General features: G+C 39.6%; 1 protein-coding gene across 1 annotated transcript in view; it reads left to right on the top strand.

The window, feature by feature from the left end:
- Positions 1 to 25243, top strand: part of PLPPR5 (phospholipid phosphatase related 5) — a 120814-nt gene that overhangs the window by 54636 nt on the left and 40935 nt on the right. The window lies entirely within an intron of this gene.

The raw sequence follows: 25243 nt of genomic DNA, 5'->3' as shown, positions 1-25243 counted from the left end.
TTTAGAGGAGTCTAATGAACCATAATCTTCATGTACATCCTCTCAGATGTCTCCGTCCCTCGTGTCAGGGTCTAGATTTTTCTTTCTATTTTTTTTGTTTAAAGATTTTATTTATTTATTCAAGATAGACATATAGAGAGAGGGAGAGAGACAGAGACACAAGCAGAGGGAGAAAGCAGGCTCCATGCAGGGAGCCTGACGTGGGACTCGATCCCAGGTCTCCAGGATCATGCCCTGGGCCAAAGGCAGGCACCAAACCCCTGAGCCATCCAGGGATCCCAGGGTCTAGATTTTTCTAACCAGGGTCCTGTCCTTGGTCTAATAGACCTGCCTTATCTGAGTGTTCAGTCATCTTTGAAGATCCCTAGACTCTTAGCTCATAAGTCCTAAGTCTGGCCTTCGGCTCTTTTTACTCTGACATTGCAGAAACAAAAACTTTCTATTAAGTTCTTTCTACTAAGAGGCACTTTGACCATCACACTCCATTTTGATTTGTTTGTTAGCTGTCCTCAGTTTTTCAATTTCCTTCTGTAGGGCACCAGCACAACTTAGTAAGAGCCAGTCAATCGCATTATCCCTCTAAGCATTGTTTCCAGGGACTTCTCAACTTCCCACATCATTGGCCTCATTAGGATATTTCTCTCCACTAGGGTGACTAACCATCAGACATCAGACTTCCAGTGCTGATATCAGGCAAGTTTAACCTGGTTAAACTAAACCAGGTTAGATCAGTTTTCTTAGCCCTACCAGAACAGTCTCCCAAGTCACTACTGGTGGGTTTTAGCAATTGGCTTGCTGCCTAGTGGACTGTACGTGCCTCATTTCCAGCAAGAACGTGTCCCCAGATCCCATCTTACCACCTCCTTTCTTAAATTGTCCCAATTCTGTTAGGATCCTCCAAGAAGCGGAAGCTGAGATAGACTTAGGAGTAATATTAGAAATAAAATTAGGAAACTGAGATGTACTGGCAGATTGGAGGGGGATAATACTTGTGAAAGCAGGTAGAAGCAAGATTGAATAGGGAGAGTCTCAGACCGCAGTGTAGACCTGAGAGAGTCTCGGCCAGTCTTGACCAGAGATTCCCATTAGGAGAGCCCTACACTGCAGAAATGGCTCAATCACCACCACCATCCCCCTCAGCCCCCTGGTTGGGGGCTGGCCAGGCACATTGTGAGCTCTGCTCAAACACCATGTGCTACAGGTGGACACTCAGCTCACTGCTCTCCCTATAGCAGAATGGCTGGCTCTTCCCTGAAGGGAGAGGAGAGCAACTTAACCTCTGTGGCTCGCCATACTTGTTTCATCTAGTTCTCACTCAGAGAGGATCTAATAAGCTAACACACAGCAAGGGGTTAACACTGTGCTGTATTGTCTTCTGTCATAACTGCCTGTGCCAAATATACTTGCATTTGAAGTGCCTTCACGTATAGGAAAAAAAATTATGGCACTGTAATTTCAGTCATCAGACCCCTCCTAAATTGAGATAGTTTAAATCAAGGAGAATTCTTGGCACCTTTCCCACTGCATTACAAAAGAGGTTACCTTCTCCTATGAACACAGTCTGCTTTGAGCCATTTGTTTGTTTATGCCACTTAAAGAAAATCTTGGAACAGGAACAAAGGATTTCAAACAACAAGGAGAAATCCCTCTATAATGATACGGAAATGTAAAGTATAAAAATAATAACTATTATTACTGAGTACTTACTGTGCTAAGCACTTTACACGCAGATATTTATTGCTTTCTCTCCTTTGTCAAACATATTAATCAGGCATCTTTCTACATATAAGGATGTGCACTATTAGTTTCCATGTGATGTAGAGAAGTATGATTTCCTTAGACTTGCTAAAATTTCCACTATCAAAGAACAAAACCAATAACTACCCAAAAGCCATCCGTTAATTTGAGCTACCATTCCATCTCTGAAAGAAACTTGTAGAAAGATCAGTTTATATTTCTGCACCTTATAAGCCATTTACAGTATGTTTTGTTCCCCCTTCACCCTCCATCCCCCCACCACACACTCTACCAATACTACTCAGATTTCATCCACAGTGACCTTACCAAAAGCCCCTTCAAATCCTTGTTTTGCCAGCCATCTCAACAACATTGAGGCTCTTGCTCACCCTCTCCTGTCTCAACTTTTCTCTTTTTAAGACATTGAGGAAGGACAATGTGTCCAAACTTGCTTCTTTCCTCAGTAAATGCTTTATTGCAATGTCAGAAAATTGTCTACTGGTGTTTACAAAGTCTCTGTTCTTGACCTTTGCTTCCCTCTATTATCCCTCCCAAGGGTGATCTCATGCGTTAACACCTCCATGTCTTCAAGTGAACCACCAATTCCTTCACCAACCTTAACCTCTCTCCTGAACTCCAGACTATTCCTAACATGAACATACCATGTGGTGTTCCATTACCTCTTTAAACTCAACATTTCAAAAGCCAAAATCATGATCTTGCCATTGCTCCAAACGAGCTCCTGCTTTTGTCTCTTCTGATTTGATTATTGGCATCCCTACCCTCCCAGTTACCCAAGCCTGAAATCTCTGAGTCACCCTCAACCCCTCCCACTTCTACACCCCCACATCCAGATGTCTGATTTAATCCTGTTGGTTCCACATTTGAAATATCTCTCAAATCCAGACTCTTCTCTACCCTGTCCCCCATTCTGCTACTGCTTGAATTTGGCTCCTTTGTATCATTTGCCTTTACTATTGCAGTATTGATCCTGATCAAGGTTGATCTTTTTGAAGTTTTGTTCCATCTTTTTAACACTCCTCAAGCATGAGTGTTAAGCAGATCTCTCTTTGCACAAAAGCTTTCCATAGCCTGCCCTCACCAACCCTTCAATCCCTACATGTAGCATATGAAGCCTTCTTGATTTTGGCTAAAACCTGTTTTTTCTTATGCTATGGATTGCATTGTGTCTTCCTCTACATCCCACTCCAACTTCATACGTTGAAGCCCTAACCTCTAATTGTTGGTATTTGGGGATGAGGTCTTGGGAAAGAATTAGGTGTTGATGAGGTCATGAGGGTGGAGGCCTTGATAAGATTAATGCCCTTCTAAGAAAAGAGAGCAGAGAGCATATTGTTTCTCTGGGCCCTATAAAGACATAGCAAGAAGGCTGTCACCAGAACCTGACCATGTCGGCTCCTGATCTCAGATTTCCAACCTCTAGAACTGTGACAAAAATAAATGCCTGTTGTTTAAGCCATCTAGTCTGTGATATTTTGTTATGGTAGCTGGAGCTCAGTCACTTCTCTTATTTCGTAATGCCCTCTTTCATGAGTTCAATTCTCAGTTCATGGGAACTTTGTTCACAGTGGACCATTACCAACTACGAATCACAGTATTTTCTTCTACTTCAATTCTTTTACTTTTTTTTACTCTCTCCATCTGCAGTATCACTAGTACCTGTGGATATGGTCTGGTCAAACTTCTATTCACCTTTAATGCATTTGTCAAAATCTCTATTTTTAGAGACAAATATTTATCTCTACTATAAATAATAAAAAGCAGATCTGACAAAATGAAGTGAAAGGACAAGCTTAGAGCCCAGGTTCAGGGAATGAACAGGAGCTGCTGGAGCCTGAGCAAACAGAGCCACAGTCAGAATCAGCCCACAGGAAGTGTACGGTGAGGATGCACTGCTCTGACCACAGGACCCTGGACACTACTGGCGCCACACCTCTTGATGCCTCCACCAGCACGGCTGCCACTGTGGTTGCGAGTGAAATGGATGTTTCACTTGACTTCTTTGGGTGACTTGTAGGCATATCTGTTTGACAGTGCGGATCATGTGCCAGCAGCAGTTGTTTGCCAGGGCTTAAAGGAAGGAGACACCCACCTTTGTGTGGTTTTGGCAGGGGAATGAAGTATATGCTTCTCATGTAAGAGGCATACCATGGAGTATCTCCCAGTTACAACAAAGGATTAAGATCCTCTGTAGTGAAAAAAAATTCTTTACCATTATGACCCTGATCAAGGTTGATCTTTTTGAAGTTTTGATCCATCTTTTTAACTGAAGTTAATCTACCCATCTTCAGTGGCACACCTATTATATTTGCCACCAAAGCAAATAATTTTTATATCTTTTCCTCTGTATGGAAAAAAGTACTTTCAATGACATTTACATGATAACAGTAATACAGTAATAATCACTATTTTTCAGTTTTAAAATAAATAAGAATAGATTTTAATTTTAAAGCATAAAAATGTAGAACAATTCATGTGTCTTGAAAATTTGCACTTAGCAACAAAAATACTATACATTTATATTATTTCATTAGTTCATTGTAATGGAATATTTCATTGTTTTATTATTTTCTTTCCTTAAGTTAAACATAAAAACTCCCAAGTGGTCACACAAATAGGCAGAATTGAAATAACTCAAGATTCTTTCTTCATCTTTACAATTATAATCCTATTGTGTTTTTTTTTCCTCCTCTCAAGTCTGCTTAAATGTAACACCAGAGGAGTTGGAGATGCTCTGGGGCCAAAGCTTGCAATTGAGTGGCTCCCAACTTTTACAGATTTACCCTCAACAAATATATGTAGCTGAGTCCACATGCCCGAGGCAGATGTGTAGTTGAGAGTTCTTCAAATTAACTTCCTTATACAATAAAATAATATTTATTAGAGATTATGTAATAAAATGTGCTGATTTAAAGTTTACATCTATGTTATTAACACTCAACAGTAACTGCAGTGATTATTTTAGCTTAGACCAATGTTCCACTTACTGTTGTTCCATAACAAATCACTCCAAACTTGGTGACATAAAACACTCTACTGTGCTCACAGACTGCGGGTCTGATATCTGAAAAAGACACAGTATGGCTGTCTTGCCTCTGCTCCATGATGTTATGGATGCAATTGGGAAGACTCAAAGGCTGACTCAAAGTATGTCTTGATACCTGAGGCACGGAGTCATCTGGAAGACTGCTCATTCATGTGTCTGCATCTGGGCTGCCAGCACATTGCCTTTCCATGTGTCTTGGCTTCCTCTCAGCATAGCAGCCCCAGGTGATCTGGTTTCTTACAATACTCTAAGCACAAGTGTTCCAGAGAACTAGACAGAAGTTCATGGGCTTTTATGAGTTCATAGTGTCAATCTGCTGTCTTTTATTGGTGACAAGCAAGTCACAAGACTGCCCAGATTCAAAGGGAGGAGAATTTAACTTCACCTCTTTCTAGGGAAGAGGCAAGGGAGCCAGGGGTTGGGAGACCATTGCAGCCATCTTTGAAGGAGACTATCAACTGCATCCACAAAAGATTCTGGGGGGCAGGAGCATGTTATTCCTAACACTGTTCATAATCGCCTGGCAATCATAAAGAGCAGAGAGACATTCAGTAGGGTTTATTATTGCATCCCCTTATTGCTTGCACCTGGGGCAGACTGCTGCTACTGCCCTGCCCCTAGTGTGCCACTGCCTCTGTTCTAATCTGGAAAGACCTTAGTAATGCTGCATTTAAAATAGATCAGCCTCCTTGTTTTATTATTTACATATTTCTGCCTCTAGTAGAGTATAGATTCCCTGAGATTAGAGACCATTTTTTTATAATAAGTACCACAATGTCCACAGTAGCATGAATATAATACAGACATAGAAAAGTGTGTTGATTGGTTCAAACAACTACAGCTGTATCTTAAATGCTCATATTTTGTAACCAGGAGATTTAAATAGATGCTTAGCCTTGTCCCCTGATGAATCTATAATCTCAAAGTATAGTGATGCAGAAAATGATACTCAGACTGAGAGGCTGTGCCTACTCAAAGCACTGGATCGATTCCTCTGATAAATGGGGTCAATTCCTTAAATAAATTAAGCTTCTGCATTTTCTATGGCAATTTTATTAGAGCCAAGAGGGAAATGGGGATACTGCTTGGCATTTATACAAAGCCCACAAGCCATCTCACCAAGGCTCTTTGCCACTCTAACCTCAACTGGGAAAACCTTTCATCAGTCTGGTAACTGGAGAAGATGCCTGAATGGGATCTGTGCACATCCTGAGGATGGACAGGCCCTGCTGCATGCCTATAAATGATCCCAGTTAACCATAACTGCCCGTGGACATGGAGACAGCTGGATTAGATTCACAGAGATGCTGGCTGGTGAGGTCCCTGTCCTTAGCTGCGTCTGTGGCTGCTCCTGGTTACATTCTCACCATCCTGCACAGCACCCCTTTGGACCCTCCAGCAGCCAACTCTAGAATAGTCCTCATGCACTCTAAAAAACCCTAAAACTGAAGACCCGTTTGACTCTTATTTTCCCTTAAAAAGGGAGCCTGTATTTGCGTGAACAGCTAACAACTGCTGTCTGAATAAGTAACATCCTTTTGCTATGTGTGCTGGTACTGTGCTAAGTACCTTACACAGATTTTCTTGTTCAGTCCTCACACTTGTATGCCATGGGTACTATTAGAGTTTGCAGATTAAAGATCAGAAAACTAAAGCTCAGAGAAATTTAATAACTTGCCCAGAGTCACACAGCTAGTGTGTGCTGGAGCCAGGATCCGAATCCAGAATGCCTCTTCAGTGTGCTCTAAACCACCGCCTTCCGACTGCCTCCCAATAACTAAAGTACATGCCCTGGAGCGCTGTCAGTGCAGAACTTCAGGTCTCTTAACCTTGGTTCTGCACCGCTCATGTCTCTGTAGTTTCCCAGGAGCAGTTTTGATTCCCATCGTGGTCCCTTGCTGCTCTCATGGCAATGGCATAAGCCGTGTTCTAGCACTGCTGGCTTCTTAGAGTGAGCCACAAATCTCAGGACATTCATCAGATAAGAGACACTAAAGGGAGCCACCGCACGTAAATCAGACATATTTCTTGTATTTAAGTGCTCTCATACGTTCATTGCTTATGTTTAACTTACTTACAATGCTACCCACTAATTCATCTGGGCCATTTTTTAACATAGAGTCACAGGGCCTTTTAACTCAGTCTATAATTGATTTTTCTTATTCCATAAAGTTTTCTTATTGGGTACTTTCATTTCTTGGAGCTCTGCAGTGTTAAGATTATAGCTTTGGAGTCATTTATGAATATAAATAAAACAGGGGAAATTACATAGCCAAAGTAGACAGTCAAAGGAGGTATTACTTCAGCATGTTAACACTTCACTCCCAGTTCTACAAACTTGGTTCAGACCCTCATCATCACTTGCTTGGATTATCAGTAAAATTTTCCTAATACCCTGTCTTCTTGCCCACCATAATCCACTCATTCTTTAAGTGATTTTCCAAGTAACTTTCCAAACTGGGAATCATAACATGCAGAGCCAGTTTCACGGGTGTATAACGTCTGTTGTCACACAGGCCCCACGCTCCGGAGGGCCCCACACTTGGTTTAATGCTCTGCTGTCACGATCTTGAGATGCTTAATGATATCTCAACAAGGCACTTCACATTTGCATTTTGCACTGGACTCTGCAAATTAGATCACCAGTCCTGGTAACATATAATCATGTAATCCACCCTCCTTCCCCACTTTCTTTCTCATAAATGCCCTAAAAATTCTTCTGTGAATTTCCTAAGAATTCATGAAATATAGTTTGGAAGCATCTGGATTTTCTTCTAATTATGTAATTCCATGACCGTAAAATATTTTGCAAATATAATTATTAAAGGGTATCAGAGATCTAATATTTACACAGACACTTCAAAAATTGACACAGCACTAATAAACATAAGATCACGTTAAGTTTTCTTTATTTGGCTTGATTTGTTGTCTGCTTTGTTGTTTTATCAGACACATCACAACATTGACTTATATTGACCTGGTGGTGACACAGTTCTCAGGAATTTTTTTTTAGCTGTGATCTTTATCTTTTCCTTTAATTCACAGACCTAGATTGAGTTTTTCACTAATTGTCAGTGTCATCAATTATCTTAGTGTCTGATAAGAAATGTCTAAAAGGGCTCAAAATAAAAGAATCATGATTCACTCCATTTTTATCTCAATTTAGAGTGTGCGTACCACATTTTAAAGAAGAATTTTAAATCAGACAATGATGAGCTGGTTTAATTCTGAAACATTAAAAATAGCAACTCATTCAATTATGTATCAGTCCATTTGGGCACCTACGATATTTTGAAGATTCAGAGACAACGACCCTCAGCCTCTGATCTCAGGATACATGCGTAACACTTAGATGTGTCCGGGAGGTGAAGAGATATATTGATCTGCTAGAGCTTCCATAACAAAGTACTACAGATTTGGTGGCTTAAATAGCAGAAACTTATTTTCTCTGAATTCTAGAGGCAAAAAGTGCAAGACCAAGGTGCCACCGGTGTTGGTCACTGATGAAGCTTCTCTTTTTAGGATGCAGACAACTACCTCCTTTCTGTGTCCTCCTATGGTCTTTTCTCTGTGCTGTGTGGAAAGAGAGCTCTCTAGTATCTCTTCCTCTTCTCATAAGAACACCAATCCTATCAGCTAGGGCCCCATCTTTATGATCTCATTTAATCGTAGTTATTGCCCTAAAGACCCTATTTCTAAACATCATCACATTGGCGGTTACGGCTTCAACATAAAAATTTTGAGGGAACATAGTTCAGTCCATAACCAACGCAGTACCTCACACTACCAATAAAATGTGTCCTAAGTGCTTTCATAGAAATGGACATAGGGCAGTCGTGTGGCCAGAAGGCTTTCCAGGAAACAGAAGTGATTTCTCAGTGAAAGAGAGCCAGGCAAGGATGGTAGGTGGTTGAGTGTATTAGTTTCTTATGACGGCCATAGTAAATTGCCACAAACTGGATGGTTTTAAACAACAGAAATACATACGCTCACAGTTCTGGAAACCAGAAATCTGAAATTAAGATGGTAGCAGGGACATGCTCCCTTTGATGTCTCTAGGGGAGAATTCTTCCTTGCATCTTTTAGTTTCTGATGGCTCTAGCTTTTCCTTGGTTCGTGGCAGCATACCTTTCATCTCTACCTCCACCTTCACGCGGCCTTTTCCTGTGGGCATCCCTTCTCTGCCTATGTCTGCTCCTCTCAGGAAGACACTTGTCTTATCCCAAGACTCTTGACTGAATAACAATTGCAAATACCCTGTTTTCTAAATAAGGTAACATTCACAGGTTCCAGGGATTAGGACTTGAACATATTTTTTTAGGGGTCACTATTCAACCTACTACAAGGACTTGAGAGAGATGGGACGGTAGAGAACAGAGTGAGGATTACAAGCAGTTTAGCATGGCTAAAGCATAGCCTCTGGGAAAGGAATGAGAAGATGAGGCTGGAGCAACAAGAAAAGGTCATGTTGGAGGGGGCCTTACACATCAGTAAAAGTTGGACCTTTATTCTGAACGCAGTGGAGTTACTTCACGACTTGCCCCCACTCTGAGCTTTCCGTACTCTTAATTTCCCATTTAGGAATGTGAACTAGCGGCCGATGACTAAATCAATTAACAGATGTATTTTTATCTGTCTAGCATATTTTTTAAAATGTAATTACTTGGGGATCCCTGGGTGGCACAGCGGTTTGGCGCCTGCCTTTGGCCCAGGGCATGATCCTGGAGACCCGGGATCGAATCCCACATCGAGCTCCCGGTGCATGGAGCCTGCTTCTCCCTCTGCCTTTGTCTCTGCCTCTCTCTCTCTCTCTCTGTGACTATCATAAATAAATAAAAAAAAATTAAAATGTAATTACTTCCCCAAGGTTTTAATTGGAGAATTTCGTATCAGAATAATATATTTACTTATTTTTGAAACACTAGTGTTGTGGTAGCCCTGGACTTATGTTCCCCAACGACAATAACTGGTTGGCGCGGAGCATGACTTCCCACTCTGGAAGGCACATGTTCTCTTCTGTTGGCCTTGGTCCCTCTCCTTCATTGTTTTCTCAACATAAGGCTGAGGCCATTTACCTCAATCACCTCTACTGTTGGCTTTTTCTCTAGTTGGTCATCTTGGCTTGTCTTGCCCTTCAGGTAAAGGGACTTGGAACCTTCTCTTTGTATAAGGTATCCTCTCTCTTTCTCTGCCTTATGTTCTCTTCCTCTGCTTTCTTCTCCTGTCTCCTATTTTTCAATCTTATAAAAAAAATCCCCATGGGAAACTGCCTGGCTCTCTCCACATGTCTGGGTTGTTGCTTCAATTTTACTCAAGGCAAGCAAAAGGTCTTACATGTCATTTTATAGTCAGGACCTAGAAAAATCTATTGATCAATTAATTCAACTTCTATTTTCTGTTCATTCTTTCTGTGATTTGTGCCCCTGTATCCCATACATCAATTATTCTTTTTTTTTTGCATCAATTATTCTTACTACTGACTCGTAATATAATGATATTTTTACATGTCTCTCTTTTTTCTTATACTAAGTTTCTTGAGGTCAGAAATGAAAGACTTCCCTATCTCTGTATCTCTAGCCCAACACATTGTCCAGGACAGTGAAGGCACAATAAATGTTAATTGAAAATGAATAAGGGAGGAGTTGCCTGGATGGCTCAGTCGGTTGATCGTCTGACTCCTGATTTCAGCTCAACTTGTGACCTTAGGACATGGGATTGAGCCCCACAGATAGCTCTGTGCTCACCGTGGAGTCTGCTTGTCCCTCTCTCTCAGCCCCTTCCCTCCTCCATCTCTTAAATGAATAAATAAAATCTTTTTTTTAATACAATCTTTAAAGAAGAAAAGGAATAAAGGTATAAATTCCATCCACATCTCTTTCCTTCTCTTGAGGCCTTACATCATTTTTGAACTTTTACTTCATAACTTTTTCTAGCACATAGTGTGTTTTTAATCATATTCTAGGAACTCTTTTATGCCTGTCCAGAAACATAGAGCCTGTCTTCCCTTCTCTGCCGTATTTGCCCTGGGGGATAATATGCTTGCCAGACAGCAGCTCCTGTCCATCTATAAGTACACCCCTGCCTACATGCCCACTCCTTCCTCTATCTCCTCAGCTGTCATTTTGCCACCCAAGTTCCAAGCCCCAGCAAACCAAAAGAGTTGAATCATGCCTGTGAAATAATCTCCTGTCTCTCATGTTCCCACTGAGTTTTATCCCCTGAGTATGGTCAGATTCTCATATTTCATTTCTCCAACTTTATGTCCCTGATTCCACTGAAGTAGTGAGAGCTAAGCATCTCTGCCCTCTGTCTTCCTTCTTCCCCTGTAGCCTCTGCGGTACCACCCACCAGGCACATCTTCCTCTAGCACCTTAAGCACCTGTGATACTTATCTTCTCTCCTCAGGTTGAGTAACATATTCCTTCACTTAGCTTTTAAGGCCATGTTAGGTTTCTCAACATAATTCTTGAACTTGAAAAAAAAAAAAAAAAAATTCTTGAACTTGATCCAGGTCTATCTGTTCACTCTTCTGAGATCAAGCCTTACTCTGTACCCATTGCTCACTTCACTGCATGCATCATAATGCACCCCCAACTCTGGCCAGCCCTTTACAATGAAAGGCCTTCCTCAGGCATCCAATATATTTCCATTATTTGAATGGTGAGTGTATTTTTAGGACTTACTCATTTTTCAAAGCTGATGGGAACTCTTCCATATTTAGTCACAGCATTTCCAACTGCCATAGTTGGAATTACCAAAAAGTTGGAGCCCAGGCTTTGGCTGTGTGAAGCTCATTTCTTCATCTCTGCCTTGGCCATTTGTAGTATCATGCATCTGATTCTGGTCTTCAAAATACCTCACAATCTCATGGTCCTTTTTCTTTTTTTTTTTTTTTTAAGACTTATTTATTTATTTGCTGCTGGGAAAGAGAATCAGAAGGGGAGAGAGAGAGAGAGAGAGAGAGAGAATCTCAAACAGACTTCATGCTGAGCACAGAGTCCCACGTGGGGCTTCATCCTGTGACCTTTAGATCATGACCTGAGCCAAAATCAGGAGTCTAACAGCCGACTGAGACACAATTTCACAATCCTTTATCATCAGTTCTGAAATCTCCAAAATAAAAACAAAACTATAAAAACGAAGTTATTTTTTATTTTGTTAGCTTTTTGGGTGACTGTGATTTTGTGATTTATAGCACATATGTATTTGGTCTTCATCCATAGTTCCTGGCCCACAGCTCTGAAAACCCTTGGAATTTTTTGTGACAAGAGTGATAAATGTGTCTTTGTTATGTTAATAAACTGACTTTTGGAAAGCCCTAGGTAACCTAAGGACAAGGGCTGGCTGCTAGGGGAGCAAAGGGTTGAAACTCTCAGAGGTGCTGGAAGTCCAATCATTGCCATGGCCAATGATTTAATCGTCCATGCCTATGTAATGAAGCCTACATTAAAAACCCAAGAGGATGGGGTTCAGAGAGCTTTCTGGTTGATGAACACATGGAGATCTGGGGAGAGAGGTTCACCAGAAGAGAGAATGGAAGCTCCATGCCCTTTCTTATGCCTTACCCTGTGCATCTCTTATATCTGGCTATTATATCCTTTTATAATAAATCAGTGATCTAGCAAGTGTAAGGTTTCTGTGAGTTCTGGGAGCCACTATAGGAAATTAATCAAACCCAAGGAGGAGGGTCATTGGAACCTCCAGTCTGCCCCCAGTAGGTCAGAAGCACAGGTCATAAACTTGGTTTGTAATTCATGTCCTCAAGTGGCAGGGAGAGGCAATCTTGTAGGGCTGAGCCCTTTTTTTTTGGGGGGGGGTTGGTGGCTGAGCCCTTAACTTATGAAATCTGGTGCTATCTCTGGGTAGATAGTGTCAAAATTGAGTTGACATTTAGAACACTTGGTGTCTGAGAATTCTTTTTATTGGGATGGGTGAATTCCCCTGCCCACTCCTCACCTCCGTTGGAACTGGTGATCAGACTCGAACCTTTTTAATGACAAACCTGATATTCCCTGAATTAATTCAGTGTATTAATGTGAAGCTACTTATATTCTTATTTATTCTTCTTGCTGTGAATATCTATATATTTAAATGTAGAAATGTGAATATGTTTCATTGTGGGGCATGGGACATCTGACCCCATTGGAGTGTCCTGTAATGAGAAGTATATGCATCACTTTACCTTTCTAAAATCTGAAAGTATTCTGAATTCTGGAATATTTCATAACTCAGTAGTTCACATAAAGGATTTCATTGACACTTTTCACATTCGACCAATGATGAAACTAAGGCTCAGAGACAGTAGGTCACTCACTAATGTCATATCCCCAATCTACTGGAAGGTTAGGCCTAGAAGTTGGGTGCTCTGAGTCCACTCGAGGCATGATCCTCTCACTATGGCCACCAAGGGCAGAAGCTTCCTGTAAGGTAAAGATAGGAAAGAAAGGAGATTCTTTTACCACAGCCATTAATTTTTCAGAAAACCAATAGAATTCTGGAAAATACCTTCTTAGACATAATTTCTGAAATATAAAAGTCTACAACACACTTCAAATAGCTCAAGTAACACCTAGAGTAAGAAAGTCACAGATTATTTATGGAATAATTGTGGAATTTGCTGTAAGTTTTGTACATATATTTTTGTTTTAGTTAGATGTTTCAGTATAATATGACACAAGCCTAGTTTCAAAAGTAGTAAGTTCATCCATTCATTCATGCAGGGCTTCCTATATTCCAAACTCTTCTTATGTTCTCAGCCCCTGTGCTGCCGTGCAAGTTGGCAGCCATGTCAAACATGGAGTTTGGGTACCTAGGTCAGCCTTCAGAAGCCAGTTTAATTCATTAACGTGCTTACCATAGAGTACGAAAAGTGCTGCAGGACTACCCTGGAGACAAGGTTTCCATGAGGAAACAGGTAAAACATTCAATTCTTGGTGCATATGTGAACATCATTATCCCTCCAGGTGGGAATTGAGATTTCCTCACTAGAAACTTTTCTGTCAGCTGTTGAGGCTTGGGACTACTTATGCCTTGCTCTTCACTCACCTTACTTTCCATGCCCACCAATCTCCACTCAGTTCAAACTCATCCACTCAAATGTGTGCGCGTGCACACACACACACACATCTAATTAACCAATGAGTTTTACCAATTCAGCTTCCTAAATATTTATCTAATCTGTTCATAATTGCAATTCAGGACATGATGATCCAACACCTGGAACCACTTCAGCCAAAGTGACACTTTAAAACTCGAATCTGCTCCTGTCGTTTCTTCCTGTCCCCATCGTGGCTCTCCATTTTTCTTTTGCTAAAAATCCAAACTCCCTCACTTGACCCACAAATCCTTTGGTAACCTGGCCCCTGTTAACCTCTTTATCTTAATTTTCTGCCACTCCTCTCTGGGCAGGTACCTCCCAGGGCTCACCCCCAGCCCCACCCACAGAGCTTTCTGTCTGACACTTGGAGTTATTTTCTTTTTTTTTTTTTTAATTTTTATTTATTTATTTATGATAGTCACACAGAGAGAGAGGGAGAGGCAGAGACGTAGGCAGAGGGAGAAGCAGGCTCCATGCACCGGGAGCCCGACGTGGGATTCGATCCCAAGTCTCCAGGATCGCGCCCTGGGCCAAAGGCAGGCACTAAACCGCTGTGCTACCCAGGGATCCCTTGGAGTTATTTTCAATTCCTCCACTGTCTCCATCGTATGAGCTCTCACCTCTGTTGAAAGATCTCCTTGAGCCCTTCCCGTCCCCCACAGACTGAGGCAGAGACCTCTCTATTCATACAGCCTTGGGGTAGTCAGAGCATGGACTTCATAGTTAAGCTGCTTGAGTTTAGATCCCTGCTTCATCACGAGTAGGTCTAAGTCCATGGGTGAGTTACTTAACTTTTCTGTGTCTTACTTGCCCCTCCTGTTAAGTACCAACACCATGGGATTATTTGGGCTACATAATTGATACATGTACAGCACTTGGCACAGTCTTTGATGCACAGTAGACATTTCAGTAAATTTTAACTTTCATTATGATTAACTAATTACTGAGAGTGACTCATGCTGGCCACTGAGGTGACAAAGAAGAAAAGCTATTTCTTTCCCTCATAAGCTAGCAAAAGAGAAAAAAATATATATTGTTTCAATAACAAAAGAATGATGTATTTTTCCAGTGCTTATCATGAAACCAAATGCTGGGTAGCAAAATGAGATCACTCTCCCCAAACAACTGGGACCGAGGCTGAGAATGTGATTTGAGATGCAGGGCAGGCACCCAGGATCGAGGGATCTTTTGACATCTGACAACTTGGTTGCCCCCAACCCAGAATGTCTGGTGGTGAGGGGTAGAAGCTGGAGGGTGTGGGAGAAGAGTGGCTGGACATGGGGGCTCATGCTCATGCTTTCCGCTTTCCTTCTGTGTCTTGAGGGGTAGTGAGGTGAAAGCTGAAAATCCGGGTAGGGTACAGTGGGGGTGAATCTAGGCAGCTCTAAGTTAAATAAAAATTGAGGGAGCAGGGGAGGGAAATCTTTAACCTTGAGAGAGGGGAACAAAAGGTACCTCCTGAGACCCCTGGGTGACCAACCACGAAATCTCCCCTGCGATTTAGCCACAGATAAGCGTTAAGCATGAGGTCAGCGATAGCCTAGTAGCACATGGTTCAATCCTGACATATATCTTGAAATGTCAAGCTGTGGTTAATATTTATGATGTTTATTGAAATTAGCACAAAATTGATAAAGTACTTTGCTGCTGGCTGCAAACCTATATATATAATGTCAATTCACATATGGCCACGGTGACTACTATGAGACTCTGTGTATGTGTGCATGCCTTGTAGCACACATTTCTTTTCCTCGTTGTGATAGAACATTTATCTTTTTAAGTTATGAGTCTTTTCCTGTTATTTATAATTTAACACAGTCTCTCAAGATGTGAATCCAGTTCTTAATATTTAAAATGTTTCTGATTCTATATGTTATATGGAGATATAAAGTGCACATCATACAGAGATCATGTCTGTGAATAATCACATACTCATTAATTATAGTTTCTTCCCTTAACTGAAGAAAGTCTGAGAGAAAATGTAAATCCTAAGATTTATTTACAAAAGCAGTTTGGTGGATTAGGCAGGGATATTTGAGATATGCTTTCCACCATTTTACCATTGATTTCTCGTCCCTGACATTGAACTTGCATATTTTAATAGCTATTTGGGTTGTATTTTCTTCATTTGCCTTTAAGTTAAACTTAGATCCCTAAATTCATCTAGCTGTCAAATGCGCATTTGTGTAGTATTTAAATCCAGATCCATCTTTTACATATTAATTTGAGTTCCTTACTTGCTAGTCGGCAAACTTAAAATCTTAGAAATGACATAATTCTTAAAATTATAGGAATCAAATATCTTTTGCCTGCATGTAACTCCTCCCCCCATATAGAGCTTCCTTTTCCTTGTATTAAAATCAGAAACAAGACAGCAGCCTATCTTTATCTAAATATTCTCTTACTTTTTAAATGGTGTTTGGCAAACAAATGTTAAATGGTTAATATGTGTGGTTCTTGATTTTATAGATGACATAAGAAATATCAAGTAGGGCTGTTTTGTTTTTTTCTAGCTGATAGATGAAGCACCATGCATACAATCTATTTATCAGGAGGTCATACTGGAGAGAAATGGTCTCCATGTTAAATCAGCCACGGCTGCTCTTCAGGGATAAGGTAAATGTGCCAGTGATGAAGGAGCTGTTATTTACAACCAAACCATCAATTGGCCTTTGTGCTGGGGGCAGCTGAGTCACTGAGCATACTCGGATCTTAACTGCACGTACCAGCTGGTCCTGAACACTGAGGGTGTTGTTACTCACATCACATTTGTGACTCCCTACTGTTGCCCATTCGAGGACATCAACTACATGATAAATTTGGTGTTCATGATTATGTAATCTTTTGTTAGGTACCCACTAAGTATATTGTAAGGAAATGGATGACTACTCTTCATTTTTCAACTACAATATGTTTAAGGACCTTTATCCCCATGCCCATTTGCTAGGCAAATTGATTTTATTATTTCTCCCAGTAAATATATAGTTTTAATCTAAATAATGTCTTTTGAATCCTTTAGGTGGATTCCAGTCACAAAATAAACAAAAATCTTCATGGTGCCAAAACTTGCATTCCTTTTGCAATTTCTGTGCTAAATCCCACAAACTATTATTGTCATTTTCATTTTGCAAATAATATAAAAGTATGACCTAGAGAAGTTAATTTATCTAAAGTCACAGAATTATCCGAAGCTAGATTGATGTTTTAACCCAGAATATTAAATTCATAATGTTGAGTTTTACCTCCTGGTTTACGCTAACTAAATATGGAATCTCTCAAGTTCCTAAAGGGTATCAGTAAAATACAAAACAGATGATTAACTTTGATGAAGTCAAATATTTAAAAGTGGATGTTATGATAATTAAAATCTGAAAAAATAGGATAACTGTGACTCTGAAAATTCAAACAATATCCGAATATCACTAAATCACATTATGTGTTATTTAAACTGTAATATATGAATAGATATAAAAGATAAATATAGGTAAAAAGATATAGATAACTATAGTCTGATAAAGCACAGGTGCCCTAAAAAATGGTTTTAGGCTCAGTGTCCAACTCCAACCAATAAAATAATTAAATAACAAAATAGCAATAAATGATGAAATGCATATAATCTTTTTTTTATAATTAACTGATATAATGTTCATTCCCCTTGAATCATGTTGATCTTATTTAGGTCAGCATTCTCCAATAGATTATTTAGATTATCCAGTAGGAACATAAAATGAACCATATATATGATATTTAATTTTTTTAGTAATCACATTAGGAGTTTTTTTTTAAAGTGAGATTAATTTTAAAATATACTTTAAACTGAGTACATCTGAAATATTACTATTTTGACATGCATCAACATAAAAATCATTAATGAGATATTTTGCATTCCTTTTTTGGCAAAGTTTTTGAAATCCAGTGTATATTTATTTGACACTTGCAGTACACTTCAACTCAGATACTAAATTTTCATTTGAAATACTTTATCTGTATGTAGATTTCATAAAATTTACAGTGTAAAAGCTAGATCCATATACCCAATTTTTCTAAACATATTTAAAATATTTCTAATAATGAAATCACATTCTAATTTTGAAATTTAAATTAGCTCAATTTAACTAAAATTTAAAATTGTCCTTTGATTCCATTAGCTACATTTCAAATGCTCTCTTGCTATACTAGCTAGTGGCTACCATATTAGACAACATAGCTCTAGGATTTCTCATCTTTTATTCAGTGCCTTAGAGAAGAATGGGCCATAAGAGAAAGGCTGACATCTCCTCATCCCTCTTCCCTCAATTTCTGGCAACCACCACTCTATTCTTTGCTCCTATGAGTTTGACTATTTTAGGTTCCATGTAGAGAGGTCATGCAGTATTTGTGTATCCGCACCCAGATATTTCACTTAGCATAATGTCTTTCAGGCTTATCCCCCAAATGGTAGCATTTTCTTTTCTTTTTTTTTAAGGCAGAGTATATTCCATTGTATATGTAGTATATGTACCACACGGAGATTTAATGTTCAGCAATGTGATTATAGTTAATACTGTATTGTATACTTAAAATTTGTTAAGAGGGCAGGTAGGTCCTAAATGCTCTCACTACATACATGCACACAAAATGGTAACTCTGTAGGATAATGGATACATTAATTAGTTTTATTGTGGTTATTTGATAATGTATATATATATCAAAAATCAAGTTATATACATTAAGTATATATATTTTTTGTTTGCAAGTTATACCTCAGTAAATCTGGGGGATATAGGAAAGAGATGAGCCAATATCAATCAAAATGGAAGATATTATTTAGTTTTAATAATCAAATCTTTGGACGCCTAGGTGGCTCAGCAATTCAGCGGCTGCCTTTGGCTCAGGGCGTGATCCCAGAGTCCCAGGATCAAGTCCCACGTCAGGCTCCCTGCATGGAGCCTACTTTTCCTTCTGCCTGTGTCTCTGCCTCTGTGTGTGTGTGTTTCTCATGAATAAATAAATTTTTTAAAAATCTTAAAAATAATCAAATCTTTGTCAAAAGAGAACAGGAATTTCTAAATTCCCAAACTACCTTTACATACCAAAAGCAAAATTTGAAGTTCTGAGTATCATGAGCCAGTAATAGAGAGAACACTGGATATCATATGAAAGGAGGTACCATCAACCTAGGGGAAGAGAAGGTGCATTTCTGGGCCTAGAAAGTGACAAGATTGGAAGAGAGCAAAGGGCAGGATGGCAGATGTGGTGATCATTTTGAGGGAGTGCCCTTGGGTTAGAAACTCTGAGAAAGAAATTGGTCACCAGATAACAGAAAATCTAGAAAAGTTGAAAACAGAAAATAGATGGGCTTATTCCTTGTTTCTGGCTTGAAACGGGAAGAACTCAACTTAATTGCACCCCTAGAACAGGTAGGGCAGGCAGCAGAAAGATGTATGACGCACACCAGAGCTAGGGATGAGAGCAGCCCACCTGGGGCTGAAAGGAAGATGTGCTGGAGATTCAGAGGATTTTTATAGCATGTGAGCCTAGATGGAACAAGTCAGCATGGGTTCACAAGGACTTTAGCAGTGATTGTCAGTAGAGCACTCAGTGGAGACCAAGAAAGAGAAGCACGGGGCAGTGGAAACCAGCAGAGATGAAGAGGCCATTCTGTAGGACAGCCCTGTGGCTGCTCTTAAGTTGCCGCCCCACTTGGGCCACGTAGTCTTGCAGACCTCCAGCTGGACCCCAGTACCATTTTTGCCAGAAAGCAAAGAATGGAAAACTGAGAACAACTGAGGGTTTATTAAACATTCCTCCCTCCCCTGTTCCATCCCTATTCAGTCTTGGATGGATGCTCATGAAGAAGTTTAGATCATTATGGAAAATAAAGTAGCTGCATGCTTTATATGACCTAGATTGCGGTATATAAAATTTATGGCTTCAATATAGTACTGTTTATTGCATTCCCCCATCAGAGCCCTGAAAGGTCTGAATTATGTGAACACAAATCTGTCTGGCACAAAGTCTATGATCTTCCCTCTACTACATTACCTCCCATCACCATTCTGTTACATACCCTATCAGATATCTTATTGTTGTTTGGTGAATTTATGAATGTGGATAAGTATGGATACAACAGTAAGACTTTCAGGACATAGCATGTCTAGCTTAATAAATGAACCTAAAAGATGGTGCTCAGTGTCTCCATACCAACTTGCAAATAAATCTCTAGTGGAGTGCCATAAGGTTCTGTCTTTGATGCTGTCTTGTTAGTGGTGATCTATATAGAGCTAACGAGAAGCTCAGAGAAAGAACTAATATGATAAATGTCATCACAAAAGTTCAGAATGAGGGGATCCCTGGGTGGCTCGGCGGTTTGGCGCCTGCCTTTGCCCCAGGGTGCGATCCTGGAGTCCCAGGATCGAGTCCCACGTCGGGCTCCCTGCATGGAGCCTACTTCTCCCTCCTGCTGTGTCTCTGCCTTTCTCTCTCTCTATCATAAATAAATAAATAAATATTTTTTAAAAAGTTCAGAATGGTCCTGATAGGGTGAAATATTTTGAGAACAAGAAATTGGATTTTTTTTAATAATCCCAGGAATCCAAAATAGGGGAACCTGCTAGAGCATCAGCCCATGAAAGAAATCACAAACACCCTGACCAGTAGTGCTATGTAGGTACTAAAAAATAAAACCCCCAAACAGATTCCGTTTTTAGATTGTATTATTCAAAATAGTCAAAAGATGGAAATCAGTTTAAAGATGATCCAATCCTAACCTAATTACAAAAGACAGATTCATGAGTAGGAAGACTCATGCATGGTCTTTTGGACTGGGTGCAATCCAAAAAAAGTTATAATTGTACTCTGGGCTGGTCAGAGGATGTGTGCACTGGCGGGCTTAATATTGGACTCCACATTCTGGGAGGAGGACTAGAGTATGTCAGAAGCACTAGAGTGTCATGTTGCTGAGGGATCTGGCCACTGAGTTGCTTCTATCCTGATGGGTGGAATTTAGGTCAGTTCATCTATAGGAGGGAGGGGGCAAAGGATAAGAGTAGGTGGTAACCACCTACAAATAAACAATTAGTGGCTGTCTTTAGAAAGATAACTTGGAAGAAAGAAAAAAACCTGCAAAATAGCATAAGGAAAAGGTGAAAGAAGCATAAAAACAAGAGAAGGAACCAATTTATCCACATGCTGTGCCACGATGCCACCATTAACTTAATGATCCCAACTCACCAGGCACCACCTTCACAATCAGGCAGCACAGTAGGTCCTGGGCTTGCTGTGTTCTTCAGCCTGGCCCTGACTTAACCCCTGCAGGTACTAGGCATTCACCATGGGCCATGCTTATAACTTGTCTACATGAGTGGCAGAGCTAGGAATTAAACTAGATCTTATTGGCTGCAAAGTGGATGAGCTAATCACTAGGCTACAGTTATCTCTTCCTTCGGACCAGTTTTACAAATCCCAGTACATTTCATTATTCACACACTGAGCAGATATTGATTGACTGTAGTAGTTCTCTTTTGACACCATGACAGATTATCACAAACTTAGTGACTTAAAATAACCCAAATTTATTATCTTGCAGTTCTGCTATTCTGAAATTCAGCATGGGTTTCACAGGGATAAAATCAAGGGTTGAGGGGCACCTGGGTGGCTCAGTCGGTTAAGCAGCTGCCTTCAGCTTGGGTCGTGATCCCGGGGTCCTGAGATCGAGCCCCGCATGGGCTCCCTGCTCCATGGGGAGCCTGCTGCTTTCCCTCTGCCTGCCCTACCACCGCCTGCTTATGCATGCATGCACGCGGGCTCTCTCTCTGTCAAATAAATAAACAAAATCTTAAAAATAAAAAAAAAGTCAAAGGTTGAGCCCAATTGCACACCTTCTGGAGGCTCTAGGGGAGAATTCATTCTTTGATTTTTCTCAACTTCTAGGGTCTGTCTGAATTCCTTGGCTTGTGGCTCCCTTCCTCTGTTTCATAGGATGAATATGTGGGCATCTTTAGGGTGTTGTATTCTTCCTATCATAGGTGCCTGGCCTGTACTGGGTCTTGCTCCAGGCAATATGAGATAGACAAGGAGGAGAAAGACAATTTGTAAGTAAACAAATACATATGCCAGAAAATTTGTGTGGCAAAAGCAAAAACCAATATAATCATCTCCGTAGCTGCAGGAAAAGCATTTGACAAAATTCAGTAGTCATTCCTCCACCCCTTCCTCTTCGCTGGGAACTCGCATACTCATCTTTCTGGATCTCACCTTAGATGTCTCCTCTTGAAGAAACAGTTTCAGGTGTATAGTAAGTGCTTAACAAACACAAATGTTTGTCTGTTTTTATTTTTATTTACTTATATAATAGTACTTTAAAATCATATGGTGCTTTCTCAAGTTACCCAACATATGGATGTTTATTATCACAAGTGAGTCAATTCACATTTCTGGATAACATGGGCATTGTGATTACATTTTAGTAAAATCAAACAAGTAAGCAAAACCTCTTTATATATGTGTCAGTTGTTGTATATATTTGTATAAGTGAGGAGGAAAGTGTAGAAGAATATATGCCAGACTGTTAGCGGACAACAAATGATCAGCTTTGGATTCTGCATCTTTATGCTGATAAATACTCATGGAATGGATGAACAAAGACTGCTAATAATAAGACGTTAAATAATGGGAGGGTCTGTAAGGTAGTGAGCATCCAGTGACCCTTGAGGACTGAGTGGGTATCATTTTGCTCAAACCATACCCTCTTCTGTTTGTTTTATTTTAGCTACATTTTGACATCTGGTTAACCTAGATGGTTTTATAAGTGAATTAAAAACCAAGAGAGCATAAATAATCAATTTCTGTACTGCATCCAACTTGCTTAATAGATTCTTATGCCATAATTTCCTCTTCTGCAAATTAGGAATAATAGACTTTCTGCAAGGATGACACAATTAGATTGGTTAAAAGGCACTTATATTCATAAAGTACCAAAGAGTTGTCGAATATAAGTGAAAACTCTCTAATTTTTCTTTTGTGACATCCATGCCAACTGATCATGCTCCAGAAAAATCCGTGTATTATAAAGCACTGCTATGATCCACCTTAAAGTTAAATGTATTTGTACAAATGTCACCCTTTTTCCATAACCCTTAAAATTCAATCTTCTTTTCTGGGTCTGGCTAGTAAGTGGGGATCTGGTGGAGGAAAAGCCAAATTTCAGGCTATTTTTCATGAGTTGTCTTTGTGGACAGACTATATCTTTAGACTCCTTACAACCAATGCTTGAGTCATTAGAGCAAGTAGAGCAAACATTCAAAAAGAAACTTCACAGTCATCACCAAAGCTAATAGATCACTCTAAGCCTACATAACTTGGACAGGTATCTGAGATGGTCTTTGAGGATGAGGGGGAAGACAGTACTTTCCAAAACCAGATAGATTCTGTAGTAGGTTTTCCACATAGGCCATACTCACATTACTTCTTATTTCTCTCTAACAGCAGAGTTGAGATATAGCCTCACTCTAGGATACTACAATAACCTTCTTTATCCTCTCTTTGATTTCAACTCTCTTATATGTCCATTGGCCATTTCCTCCATGCAAGAAATCAGTAAAGAAAGAAGAAAGAGTAAGAGGTGCTTTACTTCTCATTTGCACCTCTTCATTCTCAGCAGTGCCACCCCCAATAGCCAAATTGTATTTTCTTCATAAGCTTTATCTTGATTCAATTTTTTCATCAATAAAATGAAAGTATGATGAGATCTGACTTCTATGGGTATTTTGAGAATTTAATAAGATAATCTAAGATACTTAGAACATTGCCTTGAACAGCGATCACTCATTAAATCATAGCTATAATGAATATTAGCAATATTAATACTATTCAATTATCATTCCACATTTATTTTTGTCTTAATAAGGACAGCATATGTTTAGAGTCCTGGACAGATGTGAAGAAATACAAAAGTAAAAAAAAATTAATTGACGTTATAGCTGTGTTAAAGGAAATCTCACCAGCAGCCCAAATTTCACTCCCTATTCGTGTGCACTAGTCAAATAAAGAATTACTCCATTAGATGCATCACTGGCAACCTGAAGTGGTGTGATATCCCAGCCTTGTTATTCGTGTGGGCAGAGCTCTTTAACACATTCTCTCAGAAAGGCAGAAACATCATTTTCTCTCTCTCATCTCTTCTTGTTTCCCCCTCATGTATACTTATCCTTCATCACTGAAATTATTCAGCTCTTCCATGCACGGGCTTAGAATACACAGACTCAGCTCCGAAGGTCACAAGCCCAAGATGAAACAATTCAGCTTTTTTTTTTTTTTTTTTCCTCTAGAATATTGGGACCTGAGAGAGATGGCAAAGGGCTAGAACTTGGATAGATAGAAGCCTTGTATCACATGGGCTGTTTAAATATTCATGCAGCCTCTTCTGGCAGCTAACAGGGCTACAAACTTTGCCCAGGAAAAAAAAAAAGGGGGGGAAGATAATTACTGAATTTCATCACATTCTGAAATGGCTGCTGTGAAGGAAAACCTTAAGTGCTGATTTTTGGTTTAATCTCTTAGGGAAATATATTTTTTTAATTATTCAATGCAGGACAATAGGCAAGTGATTAAATGTATGTCTAAGTTTTTTTCTGAGTATGTCATCAGTGTTAGGTACCCACTGACATTAATACCATAAAAACGTATTGTACTGTCAAAGCCATTTCCTTTATAATTACTTTACTAATGACTTGAAATATTAACTGACACACTCCCCTTGCAGTCAACAGCTTTGCTTATGTAGTAACACAAGGTTTAAATCATCGGCTACTGAGCGATAGAATAAATCAGAGTGGAAGAAAGACCAAATAAATTATTCTTGAGTGTGATGCCTCTAAACATGAGGACATTTCATTTAGTACAATCAATTGGCACTATATGTTCTTCATTAGCATATGTGAAAACACTAGCAATGTAGGTATCTATTCATTGTCTTGTTTGTTTTAAGGAGACATTTACCCTGAATGTAGTTAAGTTTTTTTTTTGTTGTCCTAATTCTGGCTGATAGATAAAATTTAATAAAAACAAAGTAATTTTCACAATATCTGATAACAACATGAAAGCAAACCTTGTCACTGCAGTGAACCTCAAATTCCTTTTTCAAAGTACTTTCTATTTAGTGAAAATCAACTATATCTTATTTTTTATAGCTACAGTCATACATTCTAACCTATCAATTATACGTCCTTCCAATGTGGTATACAAAAATGTAAGCATTAAAAACATTCCTTCATCAGTTTGTCCCTTCTAACAGTAGTGATCTAAGATGTCAATTCAGAAAAAACAATAGGTACATTAATAGTTAAATGTTAATAGTTTCACTA

This window comes from Canis lupus, chromosome 8, assembly GCF_048164855.1.
Source record: "Canis lupus baileyi chromosome 8, mCanLup2.hap1, whole genome shotgun sequence".
NCBI classification, from domain to species: Eukaryota; Metazoa; Chordata; class Mammalia; order Carnivora; family Canidae; genus Canis; species Canis lupus.
The sequence above is the reverse complement of the archived record's forward strand: the minus strand, read 5'-3'. Positions and strand labels throughout refer to the sequence as shown.